Source organism: Rhopilema esculentum, chromosome 17 (assembly GCF_057945365.1).
Source record: "Rhopilema esculentum isolate cy_ngs chromosome 17, ASM5794536v1, whole genome shotgun sequence".
NCBI lineage: Eukaryota > Metazoa > Cnidaria > Scyphozoa > Rhizostomeae > Rhizostomatidae > Rhopilema > Rhopilema esculentum.
The window spans coordinates 82,016-91,347 of NC_142831.1; positions in this window are offsets into that span (position 1 = coordinate 82,016).

Here is a 9,332-nt window from a genome sequence, read left to right on the forward strand (position 1 = left end):
GAAGCAGACACCCAGAATAACGCCAGATATCCACAAAGAATTAGAAGAAGAGTTCAAAGATATGGACAAAACATTTACGATACGTAAGCAGAAAGGACTGTGAGTTTAACGCTTTCACTTATTTTATTCGATTTTCAGAAGTTTAAAAAAAAATGTTTTGTTGTCGTGTAGACCTAGTTATCTTACTGTTAGAAAGTTTGGACTTGATAATTTGAACTTTAATTAACTTTATATTTAAGCCCCAGACACTAATCTGAAGAAAAGGGGAGATATAATGTTTTGAATAAATTAACATATTATGACGTAACGGTACTTGGAGTTAGTTGTAGAGCACGAGGCGAGGGAGTAAACCGTGTTACATGTGAGCACATGATTAGGCCCTTTTTAACAACATAACAATTAAAAACCGGGGCAAAAATTTTAAAGCATAGGATGATAGCGATGGAAGTTACTGTCAATTTTCTGCCATTTCTATCTGAATGTTGAACACCAATTTTTCGTTTTCTCTTACAAACAGGGGGCCTTACGAATGGTTACTAGCAATAACTCTCCTTAAATTGAGTGTTGTTAAGAAAGATATACAGGAACAAAGCAATACGACGACGAGAATCCAATGTCACGAGATAAAATATTAAAGATGAATTAAATCTAAGGAATATACTAATATTTCGCCCCGGCATAAAGGGCTTCACTCGTTCGTCTCATTTACTCTGATGAAGCCCTTTATGCCGTGGAGAAATATTAGTATATTCCTTAAATTCAATTTATTTTGAATATTTTATCTCGTGACATTGGATTCTCGTTGTCGTATTGCTTTGTTCCTGTGTATCTTTTTAAAACGAGGCTTGGTAAAAAGAGCCCCTTGACCAATTTGTTGCAGATCTGCAACAGTGCCGGATAAGGGTTTTGTTAATTTTAACTGCACATTTAGTGCCATTAAAGCACAAGACCCAACAAACATAAGTATTTCCAATTTTGCTTTTTACTAAAGCCAGAGGGGCAATAAATACACTCTGTTATTTGAGAATAATATAAATTTTGTCAAGCTTTGATATTTCTTTTAAGCCGAAATACACTGGGGTCACAAAAGTATGGAAACGGTGCTAAAAATGGCGGCTCACAGAAGCCAAAGGCCTAAGCCGACAAATTTTTCAAGCAGAAGTTCAGCGCTAAGGGGTTTTTGTAACGAACGCTTTTGCCACTAAATTTTTTGCGTAATTCCAATGACTTTTGAATCAAACTAAATTTGAAAGATTACCTTACTTTTTTGCGGGTGAAAAGTCAGGGAAACATTGGACCGGTGCTTTAGAAAATTTCTGGAAAATATTTTCGAAGGATTCATAAAAAATTGCCTCAAAGTACAGACGAAACTTAATAAACATAAGATAATTAATTAGGATTGAAACTTAATACCTGCACCTTTGTTCTGACTTTAAATATATTACCGAGAAGATAACTTTGGCTGAAATGTCAGGCTTTAGGTTATTAAAAATTATATCAGGTGAACAATTTCTAAAGCTGTCATTTAGACACTCCTCACATGAACAATTTCAGGCCGGTCTGAAACTCAGGTCGTCTTGAAATTTGATGGTGCGTGCTAATTTTGCTCCCGCTCACATGGATGCTTTCAAACCGGCTTGAAAAAGCCACAGGGTTTTGCACATGCGCATTTACGGCGAAATTTAGATCAAAACAATCATGGCGCTCAATAATTTGATGAAAAGGTTTATTTTAAATCAGTTGTTGAAATCTATTTTGGTTGTTTTAGTCTCGGCTCTGCAACTTCATTTTATTTTGCTTCTTCAACTTATGTTTCAACTTCTTCAACATGTACCGTTTCTTTATTCCGAGAGTTTTCATGACGTCCAACAGAAGCCAAATAGATCTTGGCAAAATAAGCACAGGCTGTATCTTGCATTATTCAATGGTGAAATGGCGCCAAATTTATCAAACATGTATCCCAGAACTCTAATTTGCATCCCAGAATGCAATTTATTTTTCTCCGCGAGTTTCATTTCGCCCCGACTTGAAAAACGTTTCTGCTCACATGCGGATTTCAAGTCGACCTGAATTTTCAGACCGACCTGAACAACCGAAACGAATTCAGGTCAACCTGAGTTTCATTTCGCCCTCTCTCATGTGAGCACCTCAAGGGCTCCGACCGCAGACTGAAATGAATTTCAGGTCGATCTGAGTTCAGACCGGCCTGAAATTTCTCATGTGAGGGGGGTCTTAGTTATCAAAATAGTTGTCTTGCTAAATAACATAGACTTTGGGTGTAGATGATTCTTTTCATAAATTTTAAAAGCAGAATAAACGTTGAACGTTTTGCTTTAACTTTTCGATTGCCGTGTGCTTAGATACTGAGTAAATCAGAATTAAAGATAAAGAAACCATTAACATCAAATGTAGAGCAATTCACCTTGTGTCAGTATTGAAACTTTAAATTTAAAGTTCACATGCTATCGTCACCTTCTCAGTTATAACTTTTTCATAAAAAAGAAGCTTGAAGCAGTTTGCTTCGAATTTCAACATTTTTCGTTCACGTTTCTTCAAAAAAGTAACACTTTGTGGTCATCTTTCATAAATAATCAGAGAATCTTTTACAGAATTGTTTTGAAGCAGTGCTTCAAAGTTTTGCTGAATTTTTCCTCTCTAAACAGCAAATCATTAATTTTTTAAAAAAACCGAAAGTCAAAGGAATGTCTAATGCATTCTCCCGCCATAACCTATCGTTCCCAAGCCCCTTCGCCTCATAGTTCCGATTTTGAAATTGGTTGGCTTAGGCCTGTGCTCACTGTCAGACGGAAAAAGAGGCAGGGGTAACCTGGAGCTGAACTTTATTAGGCAATGTTTTTCCGATGTAGAATTTTTTGTCGAAAAAGAAAATCTTTGGTAAACTTACGGTACTCGCTGCGTTTACCTTATATGAGCATTATTTTTCGAACCGGTGGCATGGTAATCAATTATTTCGCAAAAACGTATCTGTTAAATGTCGGTCTCGGCGTTAAACTTCATTTTATGCAATTTTAAACATTTATTTGATCCCTTTTTGTTAATCCTACCAGGTAGCAGCAAGTTATATGAATCGGGGAAAGGATTCAGATTGTGATAACGGGGGTTACATCATATTTCATAGCTACCATTTTATTGTGAAACACTAGTTATTTAAAATTGCCTGTTCAATATATAAGGCTATTAAGCATACACAGCAGCAGGACAGACCGACGGTGATAGAATAAAAGATTGCTATGTTGTAACTTGATCTAATGCATCTAATGCTGTCTCGAACTGATCAAGCACAAAGGAATTTCAGTTCAAGGACAGAGTAAGTACCCTTGCAGAACTGCAATTGACCAGCGAGGGGAACAGACAATAAATCGAGACGCAAAAGTAGTAGGTGGTATCAAGTACTTTGCATCTGATTCAAACTCCATGCTCAAATGGAACTTAAATCGTGCAGCGCAAGCAAGAAATACAGAGGCTCTTCATGATTTAGCAGAAATTAAGAGGACTGATGCTATCTATAAGCACAATCGTCCATCTGAAATCATCAAGTCTGGAGAATCCTTCGTAAAGATTCATAACGTTATAACCCAAGAATATCTAAACCCATTCGACCCGGGCATTGATGCCAATCAGCTTTATAACCTAAGATCTGGCTGGAATGCCTCTTGAAAGAGAAATAACAGAATCTATTCTCACGATATGGAAGAGAGGGGAAAAGTTATTTGACGAATTTGTAAATGAACGCATTCATAAAGCAATCAAGCAACAACAGAAACAAAGATCCACAAAGCAATCAAGCGCCAAAAGTTGGCACTTTTCAAAAATGCCGGAAAGAAAAATGTGCTCAAAGTTCAAGCAGCAAATGATTGAAGCCAATAGGAATGTTCTAGGAAAGCTCCCAGCCCTCTCGGCAAAGAGTGACAAAGCAATCGACTTTCAGGAGGCATTGAAATTTCCCCTGCATTCTTTTTCCGGTAGGTCTAGCACTTCCAGACGGTTCCCCAAAGACAACAGCAAAGAGACAATTCATGGTAGCTATTCATTCTTCTTGCAGCGATTCTACTGATCCCAAAGATGTTGATTTACCTGAAAGAGCTACTTCAACATATCTTGTGGACCTCGTGGCTTTGGTGCGTACAATGCCTAGTTCCTTTGATGCCTAACGCGACCTGGCAATGAGCCTTTTGATATGCTCCCAGTTGGTTACAATCGTATTGACATTGTGGCAGATACATACAGGGAAATATCATCTAAAGATGCAGAGCGTGAAAAGCGTGGTATTGCTGACAGAGTCATTGTAAAATCAACCCAATCAGAATTTCCTCAAGATTTTGCCAATTTCCTGAAAAAAGGGGAGAAAATAAAACACAGCTGATAGAAATCGTGAAGGATGAGCTTACTGCAAATAAAGAAACATTGCTTCAGAAATTACAGTGTCGACGAATAATGTTCTCGATGCATCAATTATGCTACCAGATCACAACCACGTATGTTGTTGTTGTTGAGCAATTAAGCTGCAATCAAGAAGAAGCAGGCACCAAATTGTTTCTGCAGGCTGTACACTCGCTCTCCGAGAATGCCGATGCATCTGTGGTTGTTCGTTCTTCACTGTCAGGGGATGTTGATATCAATATATTATTTCATAGTGTGTTCTTAGAGAGTCCCGAGAAGGTAATAAGTGATCATGGCAGAGGAAATTCTAGGAAGATTCTGCAGCTAAGTTCTATTGATATGAGCGATGAACACAAAAAGGCTCTGATTGGCTTCCATTCTTCCACAGGAAATGACTCTCTTTGTTGTTTCGCAAGTCAAAGAGTCACTGTTGGCAAGTCCTTTAAAAAAATAACAGGTTTGTTAATGTTTTTTCGCGGCTAGGAGCTTAGTGGAGTATTGATGACGATCTGCTTTCAAAATTGAAGGAGTATGTCTGTAACATTTTTGGAAAGGAAAAGAAAGACCTAAATGCAGTTCGTTACGAGATCTTCAAAGAATGTTTATGAAAATAAAGGAAAGATTCAAGATTTGTCTTTGCTGTCTCCATGTCGACAATCATTGCATTTGCATTGCCAGTGATCAAACTACATCGCAGAAGTGTGGAGGTCCTGCCTACAAGCGAACATTGACTTTGCAGATATTGGGCAAAATGGATGGTCTGCGGACGGAAAAATAGTCTGGATAGATGCTGGATAGATGATGGATAGATACCCTGAAGAGGTGGAGCAAATTTTGGCTGGAGAAGAGAGCAATAATGAGAGCAGCGATAAAAGCGAGGATGAAGAATTTAGTAACAGTAATGAAGAATTCTTATGAAGCGCAGGTACGATCCTTTTTGTACTTCTTGCGATATTTTAGGCAATCAAACACATGATGTAACCCTCATCTTCACAATCTTAATCCCCCGAATCCTATAACTTGCTGCTACCTGGTAGAAATAACAAAAAGGGATCAAATCGGTTTTTAAAATGGTATAAAATGATGTTTAATGCCGAGACCGACTTTTAAAAGATATGTTTTTTGCGAAATAATTGATTACCATGCCACCGGTTTGAAAAATGCCCATATATTGTAAACGCAGCGGGTACCGCAAGTTTACCAAAGATTTTCTTATTCATCAAAAAATTTTACATCGGAAAAACATTACCTAATAAAGTTCGGTTCCAGGTTACCCCTATCTCATTTTCCGTCTGGTCGATACCGTTTCCATACTTTTGCGACCCCAGTGTACACTCCCCTCACAAAAGTATTGCACCACCTTGTTCAAAATGGCGGCACTTTTTGTCAACTTTTTGACAATAGAAAACATTTGAATGCATGAATTGGGTAAAATTGGCGTATTCTATAACAAATTTCGGCGGGAAAAGTTTACACATTATGCTGACGCCATAGAAAACTTAGTTAGATATGCATGAATTTTTTTTGTAAAAATGTAGATCATGCCTAGGAGAGAAAAATTATGCAGCCACACACAACAGCTGCGAAAAATCAAAAAGATTTCTTGAGAGTGTTTCGGTACACTGAACTTGGTGAGCAAAAGCATTGCACCACCCACCACAAAATGGCAGCACCGCCGCGAACTTTTTATAGCAAACCAAATTCAACTAGCTATAGCAAGTTAAATAAAAGTTCACTTGGTCGTTGGGTCGTTTGGGTCGTTGGAAGATACCCAAACAACTGAAAAGACACAGTGAAAACGTACCTGCCAACGACCCAAAATACCCGAAAGACTCACTCAAACGACAGTTGTCGCAGAGATAGAAAAAATTCTATCTCCGCGACCCAAAATACCCACGCATTAATGATTTTTGCAAGTGGAAACCGACAAACGAATCAAACGACTCAAACGACCCACGCTTTAATAACTTTTTCTTCAAGAATAGGATATTTTCTTGTAACCGCGTGTTTGACTAGAACAAGAACAAGATAGCTGAATATTTCACAGCAAACTTTATGGAAGAAGTTCGAAAATACGAGTACCATTATCACAATTACTGGAAATAGTTTAAAAATAAATACAAAAATATCAAATCTTGGCAAGCTATTGCACTGAAATTTAGTGATCTAACATCGTCGTCTGTACAAAGTCACCAGAGGTAGAAATAGTTGACTTGGCAACATCAGTTGTTGTTTATCAAATGCTATCATCGTTCCTTCCACGCGTGCCGCCAAAATTAAATGAGCGATGCATAATGCAAGCAATGAAAAGCATCAACAACAAACGACTCAAACGACCAACGAACCAATGCGTTCTTTGGGTCGTTCGTTTCTTTCAGGAACGACTCTGACGACTCCAACGACCCAAACGACCAAGTGGGAACCAGGCTTTTAGGTGAAAATTAATGGAAAATTTATCAAGATATAGAAATGAAATTGAAAAATGCAGAAATATTCTTTGTTTTTTTTTATTTTTTCAAGCTTTATCGACCAAGGATAGATTTTTATAAATACGAATTACCATTTTTGTGAAGCCATTAGACGTCATTCCATGGTTAATTGCCCGCAACTCGCGCGCGATAGCGCGCGAGTGAAGGGCTTATAGTCTGCCCCGCGTATAAGTAGCATATGGAAGCTTTAGTTCATAATGTCAGCACTTTTTCAGCAGATTTTGTCACTTTTCTGCTGCCATGACAACTGTCAATCAATCGGCTTTGTCGAGGAGGTCGTTAACCGCCACCTCTTTGTGCGGAAGGGAGTTATCTTCGGAGCGTTGCTCTGCCAAGACTCTGTTAAAGGCCTTCGGTTTTTTTGACATGAAAACGGTGCTGCATCACAGCTCGGTTCTCCGCAATGGATGGAAGTTTTGATTCGAAGTTTTGGGAATCAAAACCAGTCGAATGCCACACCTTTCTCCCAAAAACTCGACACCGTACGAGCAAAAGTTATGATTGTCGTAATTATCGCCTGTACATCGCTGTACGAATCCTTTATCGCAATCTATTTTAGCTGTACCCGTTCTATCACGTGTCCATTTTCATATGTCTTTGCTTCACGAAAACGAAAAATAAATGTCAAACCCTAGAAAAACTTCATGATTTTCAAAAGGGCGTTGGACTTAAATCAAAGGCAAACTGAACACCAAAAATTCTTGATAAAAAGAATAGTTTAGCATCAACTAGAGCAGCTGTTTTTATAAAATTGTGAAAACCCAAGATGGTGTCTTCTTCGAATATCCTGACCTAAATTTTCAAAACAATCATTATCAAGGAACTAATTGTTTGCGGGCAGTACTAGCAAGAGCTATTTCTAGTATTATTCATTTTCATTTTGAGAAAGATATCATTTTAAAATATCAAGAAAGAAAATTTTTAATTGGAAAGTCTGGAAGCCTTGAAATCCTTGTAAAACTTTCAAATTCAATCAAAACCATTTGCAGCAGGTTTCTTTTGAACGCCACATGATAAATTTGAATCAACTTTGGCAAGATCACGTTTAGGTGTTTATGATCCAAGAAGATTATATTGGCCTTGAATTTAGCGAAAAGTGACACTTTTACAGCCGTTTTTTAATGAGAAATTTTCAGGCACTTGCGGGTCACTGTTTACGACTGTTTGTCGAAGAAAATTTTGTATTTTCATCCAACGAGGAGTTGAAATGCTGTTTTGAACATAGGCTAATGCTGTAATATTTATTCCCTATACAACATCGCAATTAGCTGGAAGATATGGAGTTAAAAGTACTGACATGTTTTATCGATTGTATTCTGTTGCAACATGTTACGAAATGATACCCAAAATTAGGCCTTTTCCAGTACGAAAATCGTGTGACCCGAACTTCTGAGAAATACTTTTATAACACTCAGAAGAATTTGACAGTTTTGGGCAAACGAGCAAAAAGTAAGTATTTCCAAGTTCGCCTTTCTGAATTCTTACAGGTTTGTGCAAAGAAAAGCCTTTTTTGTTGCAAATATATTACAGGTGCTCCTATCGCCATAGCTCAGTTATCATGTTTTCGCAGTGGTCGATATGGCTTAAAAATCTAAAAATATTAAAAATATATTTGCATTTCTCATTTTTGTTACTCTACCTTGATAAATTTCCCATTATTTCCCATTCATTAGGTCAGCTTTAAACTTTTGTTTAACTTGCTTTAGCTATTTGAATTTCGCTTTGCTATAAAAAATTCGCGGCGGTGCGGCAATCCTTGTGTAATAATAAAACCGAGAAATGAGCGAGCAAAAAAAAATGACCTTTGAAGGGGAGAGAATTTGTTTGTTTTATTTTACCGTGTTTGCATCAAGGGACAGTAAAAAAGCCATGAAAATTGAAGCTGAGCAATGTTTTGCAGCTCAAAATTCGTCAAAACAAAAAATTATGAGTTCCTTATACAAATATAAATAAAAAGGTTACCCGAGTAACCATTTTTACGACGACTTCCGAACAAGAAGAATTCAAGTTTTTCCGTGGCGTCGGCAACGTTCTCCAACCTTCGCAATTTGAAGAGCTTTTCTGAAATGTGATCAGACATAGGCGTAAACTTAGGGGGGCTCTGGGGCTTCAGCACCTCCTGAGGAAAACTGAGGGGGGGCTGAGCCCCCCTCCCTGGAAAATAAGGAAGTGCTTCACCAATTTTTTAGATTAGTTTGTTATATTATTGGTTCCACGCATAAACATTTTGGGTGCCTAAATAGAACTGATGATCTCAACCTAAAGAAACTGATTATGATTTAAAAATACACTTTCCATCATCTCATGTGTGTTTCTTCTTCCTTGATAATGAAAAATGCACGAAAAAATCATCTTTAAGCCCTTAGCTAACCCATTTCTTATCCTGTGACATCAGCAGTTGCCATAAGGAATTGTCATTAATTTTTTGAGCCCCCCCCCCCC